The sequence below is a fragment of the Mauremys mutica genome, chromosome 5 (assembly GCF_020497125.1).
Source record: "Mauremys mutica isolate MM-2020 ecotype Southern chromosome 5, ASM2049712v1, whole genome shotgun sequence".
NCBI classification, from domain to species: Eukaryota; Metazoa; Chordata; order Testudines; family Geoemydidae; genus Mauremys; species Mauremys mutica.
Genome location: NC_059076.1, coordinates 135,199,089 through 135,215,434, shown reverse-complemented (window position 1 = coordinate 135,215,434; position 16,346 = coordinate 135,199,089).

Sequence of the window (16,346 nt, the reverse complement as noted above, 5' to 3'; positions counted from 1 at the left end):
CTCAAGACTCTCATTCTTCTCTTGCCTATTTAAAGTCTCTCATCCTGCTCAACAAATGAACCAATCTGAATAATTATCTAGAGTGAGGGTGGCCAACCTATGGCTCCGGAGCCACATGTGGCTCTTCAGAAGTTTAATATGCGGCTCCTTGTATAAGCACCGACTCTGGGGCTAGAGCTACAGGTGTCAACTTTCCAATGTGACGGGGGGTGCTCTGCCACACACCCTGCCACCCCTCCACCCCTTTCCCTCCCCTCTCCTCCCCTGAGCTTGCAGTGCCCTTACTCCTCCCACTCCCCGTCCGAGCCTCCTCCTTGCCATGAAACAGCTGATCAGGAGGGAGAGGGAAGTGCTGATCCGCCACGCTGCCGGTGGGTGGGAGGCGCTGGGAGCGGGGGGAAGGGGCTGATGGGGGGGCTGATGACGTATTACTGTGGCTCTTTGGCAATGTACATTGGTAAATTCTGGCTCCTCAGGCTCAGGTTGGTCCCCCCTGATCTAGAGTACTAGGATGAGATGGGCAGGTCTGACCTACTGAAAATTTTTCTCCACATTTAAGTCTATTTTGACAAAGCTTTTTCTTTTTATGGGATTGACTGTCATTAAGCCCTTTTAACCAGGGCTTTGGAGCTGGGCTCCAGCTCCAGGCAAAAACCTGCTGCTCCACTGCTCTGGAGCTGCTCTGTGCTCCAGCTCCAGGCTCTGCTCCAAAGCCCTGCTTTTAACTAAACACATACTAAATGTCATGCATCCGACTAAGTGGGTATTCACCCACGAAAGCACATGCTCCAATACGTCTGTTAGTCTATAAGGTGCCACAGGACTCTTGCTGCACATACATTTTGATCATCTTTGGAAACTAGCTATATTTGAAAGGAGGATACGTGGAGGAAAAGAATCCTATATTTACCCACTCCTTATATTGAGGAGAGATTCCAAACAGTAGCTTCCTCAGTCTGAGTCATTGCTTTTAAAAATATATTCAAGGCAAATGACGTTGGCAACATCTACAAAAGGCAAGGCATAGAAAGAAGCTGTTTTTTGTTACAGAACGTGCATTCTATTTCTGTCTTGGTGTGGGAGGTTTTAAAGCATGGACCTCGCCAAGTGTTGAGATAAATATAAACTCCTAAAATATTATTTTTAAATAAAACGCAAAGGCTAGTGTTGTTCAATATCCCTTTTCACCATTTCTTGATAAAACAATGCCTTTTCGTCTTTATTGTCACGGAGAAGCACTGATTGCTGAGATAACACAGCTGCTCTAATTCTGCTTCCAGCATTCCTAGTTAATTGGTTTGGGGGAAATATTTAAAGCACTGGCTTGCTTAAAGGGTTAAGGCACCAATTCAGCAAAGCACTTAAGCATTGTGATTAAGCCCCATTGAATTTAGTGGGCCTTGATGTACTAGGGTGTTTTGCTGAATGGAGATGGACTTAACCATGTGCTTTGCTGAATCTGGGTCTAACTCTGTACTTGATTTTTAAATCCCTACGTACTTTGTACTCCTTTAATGCTTTTTATTCAAACAGTAACTGGCTCACAACACCTTGGGGGCCAGTAATATTGGGTGTCTTTCTAAAAGATATGTGAGCTTGATGCAGGAATCACTTGGTGAAATTCTGTGATCTGTGTTGTACAGGCATCAGACTGGATAAGCATAAATGCTCCATTTTGTCCTTAAAATGTATGAAGGGTATTGTAGCCTCTGGAGGGGAACCAAAGCATCTCTTTAAGATGGGAAATGAAAAATATTCTACCAAACGGAAACTGCAGAAGTAATTTAGCTAGCCAGACTGTAACTGCTCTTAGTTGGCCAGGTTATGAGGTTTAATGACCTCTACTATTTCATTGGAGTGCTGAATGATCTGTAATGTCAGGACTTTCATTTTCCCCTTATCTGAAAGCCATGGCCTCCAAGCAGCACAGTATCCACCATTGCCACCCTGTACAGGAAATACTCCCTTTTATCACTTTAATTTTACTTTTTGGTCTCAGCCAGCCTAGTTAGTGACTCTTAGCATTTGAGAGCTCAGAGCAGCTTAGCTCAATCCTTGAAACAGAGATTCTGCTTGGTAGGAATGGTCTGTTTCTTTAGGGTGCCAAAGGACTTCCTGTCTTACTGCTTGGTTCTTATTTTTGTATTTTCTCCTGCCTATTGATTTGATAACTTCCCACCAGGTGTGATGCCAAAACTTAATCATTCCTATCCCTCAAACGCCTGTTCCTTTGCAACCGTGAGATGACTTTGTAAAACTAAACTCCTTTGGCTTCTAATATAATAAATATTCTTTTATGGCATTCTTGGGGGGGGGGGAGAGTAGCATAATAAGTGAAATAATTCTCAGCTGCTTTTAAGTCTATAAACACAAACCTTTTATCCTTGAGTTTGATGCAAATAATATGGACTGCATTTATGTTGTAGTTGGTTTTTAGTATATAGCATATAAAATTTCCATGAGCACTGATTGCTCAGAAGAGTGGCTAATTTAAGAGACCTTGTAGATGGTAGTGTTGGGTTTGTATATATAAAATGTTTGGTAGAGTTGCCAAATCCCCTTTTGGCTTTCATTTTTTCTATTGTGAATATTCAGTCTTTTGAATTTTATCTGTTTTGGCTTTGAGTACTGAGCCCAGTATTGTTTTAAAATGCTGAAAACAAACAGATCATATACAGATTAATGTTCTGTCTTAGGAACAGTAAGGTTGTTCTCACAGTTCATTTGCAAAAATGCCACTAGTTCCAGGTAAAATACTATGTACTAGATTCAACTGCGCTTGACACCACTGTTAACCCAGAGTGAATCCAGACTTCTCTGGATTTACACTGGTGTGTCTAAACTCAGAATATGGCTGTGCATTTCTATTCTTGGCTCAGTTGTTCAGCCATATGTGAGAGAAGCAGCCAGAAACACAGTACAAATAGTTGATTTAGAGACGTGGCTTGACTCTAAATTATTTTCCTTTTTTGATGCTGACTGCTTGAAGCATGTCAGATTTTTAAGCAGCCCTTCTGTGTTGCCCTTAATCTCAGCGAGTGGGAAGTAGAGGTCCTGATGGAAGAGATTTTATATCTGTAACTAATGAAAGTAGGTCAAGAAGAGCTTTGTGCTTAAATATACAATTCAGTTCTCTCCAATGCACATTATCCATTTTGGTAATAGTATCTGCAAAATAATTATTTTCCAAATAAGATCAGTCACAATATAGTTATTGGAGATATGTAACTAGCATCTCATGATAGAGAAGAGACAGGACTTGGTTGTAATGAATATAAAGAGGAGCTTTTGTGGAGGCTCCTGGATGCAAACCGTGTAGTTTTCTTTAGCTTCTTGGCTAATGTAACCTGTGCTGTCTAGTATCTCCACACAAACTATCTCCTTGTAGTCCTGGACTAGGGACTAGGCTATAGTAACCAAGTCCAGATCTTACCAGGATGGATGCTGTCAGAATAGTTCTCATGATTTGTACGCTATCTACTCCAAGTGTAGCTTAAGTATAGTAGGAGCCACCGAGCTGTCGGCATCCTGAGAGCTGTTTTAACATAGGATTATGGAGGGGAGAAATGGTCATGTTCTAACATGATCATCTTTCTTGGTTATCTTACAGTAAGGCCTGATCACTAGAGGGAGTTCCTGCCAGAGTGGTTATGCTGAAGATTGCACTGCTGAACTCTGCTGCACCTAGTCTGTGTGGAGACAGATCTGCAGTGAGAGAGAGGGAGAACTGTTTTATGATACACCTCTACCCCGATATAACGCTGAACTTGGGAGCCAAAAAACCTTACCGCGTTATAGGTGAAACCGTGTTATATTGAACTTGCTTTGATCCGCCGGAGTGCACAGCCCCGCCCCCGCCCTGGAGCACTGCTTTACCGCATTATATCCGAATTCGTGTTATATCGGGTCACGTTATATTGGGGTAGAGGTGTACATTTAATTTTTGCCATTCATTATTTAAGATAAGGGATATGTATAGAAAATTCTATCAAAACTATAACCTTGATCATACAGGTGCTGAAGTCCCGCTGCTCCCATTGCCTTCAAGGGGAATTGCTGGTGCTCAAGACCAGGCAAAGTATTACTTGATGCTTTGACCCAGCTCAGTTGGTGTATTGGCCCTGTGGTCTTCAAGATACCTGCTTAGGTGTTGAGCATCCAGGTGGAGCATGGCTGTAGAGTTCCATGGCCAGAAGGGACCATTGTGGTCATCTAGACATTCTGTCAAGTATCAGAGGGGTAGCCGTGTTAGTCTGGATCTGTAAAAGCAGCAATCGAAGTGGGTATTCACCCATGAAAGCTCATGCTCTAAAACGTCTGTTAGTCTATAAGGTGCCACAGGATTCTTTGCTGCTTAGACATTCTGTGTAACACAAGCCCAAGAACTCTCCCCCCCCCCCAGTAATTCCTAGAGCAGATCTTTTAGAAAAACACCTAAGGTTGATTTAAAAATTGTCAGTGATGAAAACGACCATGACCCTTGACAAATTGTTCCAACAGTTTATTGCCCTCACTGTCAAAAAATTTACACTGAATCCAATCCAAATTTGAAGCGCCAACTTCTAGCCATCGGATTGTGTAATAACTTTACTAGCCTGAAGAGCCCATTATTAATTATTTGTTCCTCATGTAGATACTTAGACGGCAGTGAAGTCACCCCTTAACTTTCCCTTTTAAGGATAAATAGATGAGCTCCTGGAGTCTGTCACTGTAAGGCATATTTTCTGATGCGCTAATCGTTCTTGTGGCTCTTCTCTGAATCTTCTCCAGTGTATCAGCATCCTTCTTAAATTGTGGGTTTCAGAACTGGACACACTATTCCAGCAGTGGTTGTACAGCTGCCAAATACAGAGGTAAAACTAGTCAAGATTCCCCTGTTTATGCATCCCAGGATCCCATTAGCTCTTTTGACCACAGCGTCACACTACGAGTTCATATTCAGCTGATTATCCGCCACAATCCCAGATCTTTCAGAGTCACTGCTTTCCAGGGGGGAATCCCCGGGTCTCTATGTACGCCCTACAATTCCTAGGTGCATATATTTACATTTACCTACCTTAAAACACACATTATTTGCTTGTGCTCACCTTACCAACCAATCCAAACCACTCTAAATCAGTGACCTGTACTCTTTTTTTTTTTTCAAACCACTTCCCCACTTTTTGCATCATCTGCACACTTTATCAGTGGTGATTTTTATCGACTCATAGCAGTTTAGAACTGGAAGGACCTCAATAGGTCATCTAGTCCAGTCATTTGCACTCAAGGCAGGACTACGTAACACTAGACCATTCCTGACAGGTGTTTGTCTAACCTGTTCTTAAAAACCTCCAATTCCAGGTTATTGATAAAAAATGTTAAATAGTGTAGGGCCAAGAACCGGTCCCTTCGGGACCCCACTGGAAGCAACTTGCTTGATGCCTATTCCCTCTTTACAATAATATGTTGAGACCTATCAGCTAGCTTTCTATCCATTGAATGTGTGCCTTGTTAATTTTAGATCATTCTAGTTTTTTAATCAAACTGCTGTGTGCTACCAAGTCAACCACTTTTCAGAAATCTAAGTACAGTAGAACCCTGTTTATCCAGCCCTCCATTATCTGTTGGGCCCTACCAAATTCACAGTCCATTTTGGTCAATTTCACGGTCATAGGATTTAAAAAATCATAAATTCCATGATTTCAGCTATTTAAATATGAAATTTCATGATGTAATTGTAGGGGTCCTGACCCAAAGAGGAGTTGGGGTCTCAAGGTTATTGTAGGGAGGGTTGAGGTATTGCTACCCTTCTGGCTGCTGCTGGTAGCAGTGCTGCCTTCAGAGCTGGAGAGCGGTAGCTGCAGGCTGGGAGCCCAGCTCTGAAGGCAGAGCCAGCAACAGCGTAGAAGTAAGGATGGCATGGTAGGGTATTGCCACCCTTACTCCTGCGCTGCTGCCTGCAGAGCTGGGCCCTCAGTCAGCAGTCGCCACTCTCCGGCCGCGCAGCGCAGAAGTAAGGGTGGAAATACCACAACCCCCTTACTTTTGGGTCAGGAACCCCATTTGAGAAATGCTGGTCTCCTCCATAAAATCTGACAGTATAGGGTAAAAGTGTACAAAAGACCAGATATCACGGTCTGTGACATGTTTTTCATGGGCGTGAATTTAGTAGGGCCCTAATTATTTAGCTCTGCTTATTAACTGAACAACCAGTGCACAGAAGTCCAGAAGAAGGCAGTCTCTCCTGTGACTGCTAGATGGCACTGCAGCCTCACACTTTCTCATTATCTGGATAATCAGTATTTTTGATTATTGATCTAGCCCTAGTCCCAATTAGATCGGATAAATGGGGTTCTGCTATATATTATGTAAACAGTTTACCTTTGTCAAACAAATTTGTAATCATGAAAAAAGATATCAAGCTAGTTGAACAGGATCTGTTTTTTTCCATAAACCCATGTTGATTTTCAGTAATTACATTACCCTCCTTTAATTCTTTATTACCTGAGTCCTGTATCAGCTACTCCATTATATTGCCCAGGATTGATGTCAGGCTGACAGGCCTATAATTATTACTATCCCATTTACCCTTTTTAAAGATTGGCACAACGTTAGCTTTCTCCCAGTCTTCTGCAACTTCCGCAGTGCTCCAAGACAGTGCTCCAGGTCTACCCTACAGCCGGGATCGATGCTCTGAGATCAATCCACCGGCGGTCGATTTAGCGGGTCTAGTGCAGACCCACCAGATCGACAGCAGATTGCTTTCCCGTCGATCCCTGTACTCTACCCCCGACAAGAAGAGTAAGGTAAATCAATGGGAGAGTTTCTCCCGTTTGATCCCTTGCGGTGTAGACCCCCATGGTAACTCGACCTAAGGTATGTTGGCTCCAGCTATGTTATTCACGTAGCTGGAGTTGCGTAGCGTAGGTCGACTTATTGCGGTAGTGTAGACATAGCCTTACTGAAAAGCAACAGTAACTCTTGGGTGCAAGTTATCTGAACCTGCTGACTTTTAAAATTATTTACTTTTAGTAGTTTCAGGTTAACATCCTCCAGAGCTAGGGGAATGGAAAGTATTATCACTATTTGATGAGACTAGCATCTGTTTTTTTTTCCCCCCAGTTACAGAAGAGAAATATGTATTGAACACTTCTGCCTTTTCTGTATTATTGATAATTCTGCCATTTCCATCTAATAATGGACCAATACCGTTGCTGTTTGTTCTTAATATATTTGCTAGGTACTGTACAAGCACAGACCAAGGCGGAAGCACCTGAAATTGGGGAGCCATTTTTGAAAACCTGTGCTGACGGCCCTGGGGGAGTCAGTGCTGACCACCCAGGAGTCCCAATTCTGTCCTCTGTTCCTGTCGCTAGCTACCATGGTTTCCTCTCTGTATGTGCAATGGTCAGCAGAGAGGCTGGGTGGGGGGTATCATATGCAGAGGAAGGGATTGTGCAGTAAAAACCTCAGGACTGAATCGTGAGTGCTGGGTTATATTCCCAGCCTTGCCAGGGAGCTGCTGTGCTCCCAAGTCTCACTTTGTGTCTGTGTTTCCCCATCGGTAAAATAGAGATAACTGGGGGGAACAGTGCTCTCAGGCCCCTGGAGCAGAGGTGCTATAGCTATGCAAAGTACTGATAGCAGCCAAACACTTGTTCACCTAAACTTACGTGTATTTGAAAAAAGATACTTTTGGTGTCATTTCCTTTTTCACCCCACTTCTCAAAATCCCCTTTAGTTCCCTGTAATAACAGGGCTATTTGGAGTTGCAGGGAGCTTGTCATTTAATTCTAATTATGATAAAGATGTTCTGCTCTTCAATCGCACCTTTAGCCTGACACCATCAAAGTGCTTTTCATCCGTGAGAGGGAGAGACAAGATATCTAGGAAACGTAGCCACCTGTGGGGTGGAACGCAGCAAATGAGCAGTAGAGTACAGAACCACTACAGAACAGGTTAGACAACATTGAAGACTTGTCTTGTATCCAAATGAAATTTCCAGAGGAACGTAGGCAGGTGCTGGGCAATGGCATGAGCGGGAAATACTCCTGGGCAGTGGAGTGACCACCCTCTCCCTGAAATGAGTCGGGGCTACCAAAAGGATTGCCCTTGAGCTGGGGCTGAGTCCTGGAGGGGGACGACAACAATGGTCTTGGCTGAGCTTTTCTTTGGATTTGGAGGTTATAAAGGTGTGACGTTTGATAGATGTTAAGGTGTGTAAATGAACTCCAGTGCAGTTGCTGCCCATGGATCCCTCTGCCTCTTCAGCCCTGCTCTGTTATGTGACTAAGATGCCACAGACACTAGGAGGCAGTGTAGCACCATGCTAAACATCTTGCTGGGGACAGCTGAACAACAGCAGCCTTGGTGCTCAAGTACATTCACTCTATTGACAATAGAACTTGGGCAGCCTCCTGCTGCCATGAAGTACTGATTGGAGGAGATGGGTCCTGCTACTGGTTTAAACTCATCTCAGCCAAACTCCGTATACCTCCCCAAAATCCAAAGCAGGCTCCATATTTTGTAAATGGCCTCTTATCTTCCATTGACCTAGCCCTGACTTTTTCCTGCTCCGGTTGGTGTAGGGGGAACTGATCACAGTTGCCACTTCCGTTGGGCCTGCAGCTTTGTGCTCTGGCTTCCTCCGTTCCCCTTACTGTGAACTGGCAGCTTCATGTGTGTATTCAGAGCTGGCGCATAGTGCTGGACTGGCAGCCCTGCAGGCTGATGCCCTCTAACCAGGGCACTGGTATAGCTCAGGCAGCAGCCCGGAAGCTTTGCCTTGCGCTCTCACCCATGTAGCCTCTTCTCCGTCTCCCCCTCCCCGACAGTCTGTCCCTCTGCTGTTGCTTACCAATGACCATTGTAATAGCTTTAGTGAAGGACCCCTATTCTAACAGGAACTGATCTGATGCCCCCAACTCATTGTGCTTAGGGCAGCAAACCACCGCTGAACATCAATGGTGGTGGGTCATTATACCACCTCTTCCATCGCAGATCTTCCCTACCCCCTTTCTCACCTGCCTCTCTTCCCCCCTGGGGGGTGGAGGGTGGGGTGATGAACACTAAAATCAACTCTTTTCTGAGAACTTGGCCTAGCTTCGGTTCCAGCCTGTCTCAGGCAGCAGTGCCCATGAAGATGGGCTCAGTGAATGTCAGAAACAGGGCCCCTGCAGCGCAGCCTCCTGCTAGCTGACGAGCCCCAAGCTGGGCATACAGAAACTGCCAGGTGGAAGGGGTGGGTGTGTGACAGGGCATTCGAGCTGCTGGATGTGGAACAGCAGCAGTCCGCACCCTCCACACCAGTATTGCCACCCTGATAACTAATCAGTGTGAGCTCAAGCTGCTGGAGAGGAGAAGAGAATCAAGGTCCTGAGGCAGCAGTGGAGGCTGGAGTGTGGCTGGATCAGTAGCAGGACCGTCCATGGCATCACAGCTCAGATTCCTACCCCCACTAAGTTACAGAGGGGAGACTGGGAAGGAGACAGCAGGCAGCCTGGGATGGGAAAACAGAGGATGGGTTAGATGGGCAAAACCTTGTTGGAGGAGTTTCAGGTTTAGCCAAACCAAACCAAGGATCCTGGTTTCAGTTAACTGACTCCTGGGAAGGCAGCTGGGTTAGAGGAATGGCTCTAGCATTGGCCCATCTCTGAATTGACTGGAGGGTGATCAGATGCCATGGAGCCAGGGACAGGACAGATCAGGGAGCAGAGGACCTAGTTCCCCTCTTGTTACTGGCTCAGTGGGAGGGGGCAGTGAGTCCCCTGTTGAGGGTTAAGGGCTGAGGCCAGCAATAAGTGCCTCCACCGAGCTAGCTGCTATGACGCCTGGGCAGAGCTTCTGGAGCAGAAGCTGTTGTCGGTCCCCCTTCTGGATCCGCCTGCTAATAATCCCCTTCCCCATCCCTCCCCAAGGTCTCCTTTCCCTGTTCAGCCCAGGGCCGGCTCCAGGCACCAGCTAAGGAAGCAGGTGCTTGGGGCGGCCAATACCAAGGGGCAGTACATCTGGGAATTTGGCGGGCAGGTCTCTCTCTTCCTCTTGGAGCTGCTGCTGAAGAGGAAGAGAGGGAGTGAAGGACCCGCCACCGAAGAATGGAGTGGTGCGCTTGAGCTGCTGCCGAAGTGCCTCTGATCGGCAGAAAACCTGGAGCTGGCCCTGGTTCAGCCCTTCTGGACCTGCCCAGCTTCTGGCTAAGCCTCTTCACAGCTCTTTACCCACTCCTGCAAAATGGCTGCCAGTGCCCCCCGCCAACCCCCGCCAGGGCTTCCCAAACTCCCCCATTCTCAACCCCCCCCCCAACCTCTCTCCACTTCATCCACTCCACCCCAGGGAAAGGCTTGCCCTCCATCACTGGGTGCTCAATTAGGAGCCTGAGTCTCATTGGGGGCTGGGTCACGTTTGAAACGGAGGCAGGCTCCTAAATCCTGTCGGCCTCGTAATGCTGAGCAGAGAAATGCCTTGATACCATTAAAGCCTGGGTCTTGGGCTGGACACCCATCAGCCAGGCAGTGGGTGGGCTCGGCTGAGTAGGTGGGTTTTCGGACACAACCGTGAGGACATGAGGGAGGCTTCAAATCAGAAACAAGCTCCCAGGATGCTGGGGAAGGAAAGAGAAGAGGCTGGGAAGGAGAGAGCCTGGAATGCAGGTAGGGTGACCAGATGTCCCAGTATTTGAGGCTTTTTCTTATATAGAAGCCTATTATCTCTCCCCCCCCCCCCCGGTCCTGATCTGGTCACCCTAGATGCAGGGGAGGATAGGGCAGGGCCAGGGGTGAGGAAAGCAGAGGGGCAGGTGTAAGGGGAGAACGGGGGCAGGGATGGGGTGAGGAGAGCAGAGGGGCAGGGGTGATGGGACAGGGACAAAGGTGAGGACGGGGTGAGGGGAGAGCAGAGGGACAGAGAGGCAGGGCTAGGGGAGAGCAGAGGGGCAGGATTGAGGGGAGGACAGAGGCAGAAGGGTGAGGTGCCAGGAGGACAGGGACAAAGGTGGGGGCTAGCTGAGGGGAGACTGGGGCAGGGAGGAGGACAGAGCGGGAGGGGCAGGATTGAGGGGAGGACAGAGGAAGAAGGGTGAGGTGCCAGGAGGACAGGAACAAAGGTGGGGGCTAGCTGAGGGGAGACTGGGGCAGGGAGGGGGTGAGGGGCACATAGGAGCAGAGCTGTAAATGGGACAAGTTGAAAAACAGAACTCAGGGTCTGGGCCTGTGAGGTGCTGAGCCCCCTAGAAGAGCCAGGCAGGGGCCGGCTGCGGGGGGGGGGGGAAGCTGGTGCAGCGGGTGACATAGAGGCATAGAAACCAGCACATGGCAAATGTACTTCACCTCCCTGTGCCCGAGTGAGCCATCCTGAGTCAGCCAGACACTGTAAACAGCCACATGGCGCCCACCCAACACCTACAGGCTAGCAGGGCATATGGGGTGAGCTGGGGAGGGGCCCACGCCAGCATTACATGGGGGCAGAGAAATGCTCCGTCGCCCCACAGCCGGTGTGACCAGCATGAAGGATTGAGCCATGCCACAGACTGGCCCTGGCTGGACTCCCTTGTCAGGGAACAGGCAATGAGCGTGATTTGCCACCTGGCTATTTATTGCCAGCAATGCAGTGTTGACAGACGATTATTGCTTATTAAAAAAAGAGGGAAATAAATCCACTTTGCCTTATGCTAGTGCGTGAGGCTTTGGTTCCCAGCGAGTTAGTTGTGCTTTGGTTGCCATGGGGTGTGGTTGAAACACCTGCTGCTGCCCCTTGGCTCAGCTTCTGTCTCCGGTTGCACGCATAGGCACCAGCACAAAAGCCTCATGGGCTGGGAAGAGAGTGGTGGCACTAAGGGCCTGAGCCCAGTTCCTGGGGAATTTCCCCTTCAGCTGTAATGACCATAGGATCAGATTCTTAGCCTTAAATGTATCACCTAGGCTAGCAGAATTCCCCACCTGCCTCCCCCATCCCCAGGTTGCATGTGACTGGAGCAGCAAAACCAATTTGATAAGATCTCTAATGACTGTCAGAGCGCTAACAGCCCAGGGCTGACAACCGCTAATTGTTTGGTCTGATCCCTTGTGTGGAGTGCTGAGAAGCCTTGGGTTGGGAAGGGCTGGACTCCAACCCAGAGAAGGCTGTGGGGTTCAGGCACCTGCAAGACCACAATTTGGGGGGGATTGGACCTGGAGTTCTGGGGTGGGTGCCGCTCCCATACATCTACTGTGTTTCATTTTCAGTGATGGTGGCTCTGAGGAGGGAGCAGCATAGGGGAAAAACTGGAGGGGATCTGATTGGTTGAATGTCTGTTCAAGGGAATCAGAGCAATCATTTGTGTTGGCTGTTGAAGAATCATTAAGTGCCCTTGTGGGTTTCCATAAAGTGGAATTACATGACAAGGTAAAAATGGCCCAGACTTGCTCTAAAGATCTGCCCTGTGGGCTGGATTCTCTTCTCACTTACACCAGTGTAAATCAGGAGTTAACACCATGGGGGGGTCAATGGAATTACACCAAGGTAAAACCAGTGTAAGTGAGAGCAAACTCAGGCTGTGTGCGCATTCAGAGACAGGGCTGCTAACTTCACCACCAAGAGTAATTTTCTTACTCCTCTTGGGCCCACCAAGGAAGGCAGCAATAAAGGACTGCTCTGGCGTCATCTGGCTCTTCAGCAGAAATATTAACCTAGACTCTTTAGCACTAGTGGTGGGGCATGAGAAGGGAAGTACCCAGCTTGACTCTCAGCTCCCAGGCTGAGTTTGCAGGGCAAGCAGTTAGAAGATACATCTTTGGACTGTCAATCAAGCAGGTTGACTACAGAGACATCATGTGACACAGAAGCCCAGGCTGCCATCTTTACAGCCACATTTCAAAATGCCTACAAAAGCCTCATTTTCCAGGCACAGAAAGGACACTGCCTGGAGACACCACTGCCTCATCATCAGCTCCCAGCTGGCTCCGAGCACAGCTCTACCTCCTGCCTTTTTAAACGTCAGTGCAGCCTTGAAGCTAGAGGGGAGAGGCAATGCAGCTCACATTAAGCCCATGTGCAAGTTAATTAATGCTGTAGTTATTGGATTAAAATGTACAGCACCTTGCACAATGGGGCTCAGATTACCCAGAGGTGCTACTGTGATATAACTCATACTTTCAGTTGGATTTGGGGTTTAATGTGGAGTACAGTTCCTTTAAAACACACCGGGGCTGCTTTTACAGCTTTCTCCAGATGTAGACATGGAACCCCCAGTTCTGTTCATTTCCCATGGCCTCTCCAGAGGCACCAGGATGGTATGTTATGCTGGGATGCAGCCAGTTCCCAAGGAGTGTGGCACAGCACCCAGGGCCTCCATCCTAGCAAGGCAGGTGGGGAGTGGCACTGTCCCAGCCTGACACATCCCACCACTTCTTGCTGCTAAAAAGACTTTTGCTCCCGTACCTCTCTGTGCCAAGCACCTTCACTGATACGGTGCATGAGCGATGAATCGGGGGTTTATGGCCCAGAATCATAAAATCCAACTGCCATGGATCTCATGTGACTAACATCTGCTCCCAACCTCCATCCTTACCTGCTGGGAGCTCTGTCTCTCCTCCTCCTCCTCCTGGCTCGGACAGCAGCTGTGTGTTGTGACTTTGTCAGGAGATTTTAAAAGTTGCCCTCTGAAGTGGGGCCCGGCTGCCTTCAAAGGAAGCTCCCCCTGCATCCTCTCAGGGGCCCATGTGAGATACAGAGGCTGCACCAGGGCATTGCAGGCCACACAGGCCTGGCTCTGTGCATCATCAGTGGGGAGTGGATAAGCTTAGGAAAGCCTGACATCGTTTCTTTGCGCAAGCCTCGGGTGGCTGGCTGGGCTTCCTGAGCCGGCAAGAAATGCAATGCCGGTGAAAGGCATCAGCCCGCCCGTCTTGGAGCCTGGAGTCGCCTGCCCACAGAACAGGTACAGGCCAAGCAATGACAGCACACACCTCCCCCACTGGTGTGCCTGGGTGGGCCACCTCTAGGGGTCAGACAGGCCAGGTGCCATTGTGAGCTAGGGAAGAAGGTACCAGAATTGGCACAACTATCCCAGGCCCTTGCAAGCTGGTCGGAGGCCAGCAACGAAACCATATGAGGGAACCTGCTCAGGGAGAAAGGGCACCTTAGCTGTGGAACTCTCTGCTGCAGGGGAATGGGACATGTCTAGGTCCCATCTTGTTTAGATCACACAATGCATAGACCACCTCAGAGGCATGGCAAGTCCTTGTTCCCCATATTGCTTCCAACTCTGGGGGATGCCAGAGGATAGCTCTGCTCACAAGGCAGGGAGGGGCTGTAGCTCCTCTTCTCATGCCACTCACCATAGTGGCCACACACACAAGCTGGGGCAGAATTTGCCAGCCTGCTTGTTAAGCAGCATTGCTCATGAGTTCACACTGACAGCCTGGGGGTTTCCCACTGCAATTTAAAGGTGGTGGCTTTCATCTCGAAAGCCCTAAACAGCTTGGGAACTGCTAAGCCACAAGCTGCTTCCCCGCCTTCTCCAGGGGCACCGCAGCTGCCGTGGAGATGCTCCGTGCAGTCCAAGGGATGCCAGTGCAGAGAGCAGGGTGAGGTGTTTGTTCACACTGAGCTGTGGGCTGCTGCGGTTTGAATCAGGTACATGCTTTTTCTCTAAACCTGCCTCCCAAGGAGAATTGCCTCTGCTCCCTTGAGGTGTTCGAGTTTGTCTAATGCCCTGAAACAGGAGGGGTCAGGTCCCTTCCAATTGTGACTGTCCTTATCATTAATAGCCTCCCCTAGAGACAGTGTTGTAAAAGCCTGTAGCATTGAAGAACAAGCCAAGTTTCTGCTGGTGGGTTTTGGAGCCATCCTTGTAGAATACTCCCTGGGCTAGTTTGGTTACTTTCTCTAGGATGGTTCAAAAAAGACAAAAAGTTTTCTCTTTTCCCTTGTGTTCTCCAGCGCCTCACCGGGGGGAGAGCCCAGGGGGCTGCTGCTTCCCCTATGAAAGCAATTGACAACACACACAAAGCATCTGAGCCGAACCCTTCACTAGGCAGCGACTGCGGGTTGCTCTGGGGCCTGAATTCCTTCAGCGCCAACAGCACCATGGAAAGTCCCTGGCAGACCAGAAGGCAAGCTCAGTAAGGAAACCCGTCGTTTCTTATGGGGGAAGGGCTGGTTTTTCTGTTTTAGTAACAGGCTGCTCCAGATTCACTTAACTGCAGCCATCAGTCAAGAGAGCAATTAAGCAATAAAACTCTACTTTCCACTACCAGCTGCGGAGGGGGTGGGGGAGAGTCAGAGCTGATTGCTCAGAGCCAGCCTGGAAGAATTCCAGTGGCATGTGGTTTTGCCCCTGTGCTCCCCATGCAGGAGCAGCCCCCATCTGTGGAGCTGGGGAGGCGATTCAGACTCCTGTGGGCCTGACGGGGATCTGCACAGGGCAGCAGCAGGGTTCTAGTTGCTACGGCAGCTGACACTTCCCCTGGAAGGGAAAGTTTCATTTAGCCACAAGGTTCCATTCTGCTCCCAAGAGACAATCTAGCATTGACTGGTTTTGGCACTGACTGCTCTAGATGATCCCAGCTCCCAGAACACAAGGAAACTATTTAGAACGCAGCTCCTCAGCCTCAGGATTGTGACCCCGATTGCAATTGGGTGTCAGAGCATCACAACTGCTCCAACCTACCCCCATATGGTTGAAGAGAAGGGGGAAATCCCCACTAGATTGAAGAGCCCTGGTATGGAAAATCCAAGAACCCCCCTGAATTGGAAGCAGCCACCACTACCCTGGGGAAAGCAAGTCTCTGCTCCACAGAGGGCAAATCTTTCAGTGGTGAGAATGTCACAGCTGCTGCTCCTCTATTTGGCATCAGAAACCCCCAGGGAAAGCATTGGAACTGTTGATGTTAGAGCAGTTGCAGTCTTAAGTAGCAATTTATTCATCTGGGAAGACCTCCCAAGCAACTCCTTCTGTTCAGACAGAGATCTAGTCTGGTTTAGCCAAAAAGCCCCCCAATGGAGCTGGGGAAGAATACACAGTAACCCCTGAATTCCTCACCTAAATTCTTTGTTGTGCATGATTGGCTCAGCGCTATCTAGCTTGGCAGGACATTGCATTTGGACAATGCAAGGTTGAATTGCCAATCCCAGGGTCTCCCAGGTTGATGGTGACTGGTTTCCTTTGGACAGGGAGTAGTTGCTAGCACAGAGGAAAGCTGAATAGTTTGAACTCTGGAAGTTTCTGCAGAACAATAGAACACTTTGTACAAGCCAGAAAAGTGCTGGTCTGGCTGGCTTGGCTGATGGGGAATTTCTCATTTAGCTAGTGTCAGCTTCGCCTATAGTACACTGAGGGCATAGGGAGAAGTGTAGTCAGCAGGGGGAGAGATAGTTTGTTAATGCTAAGC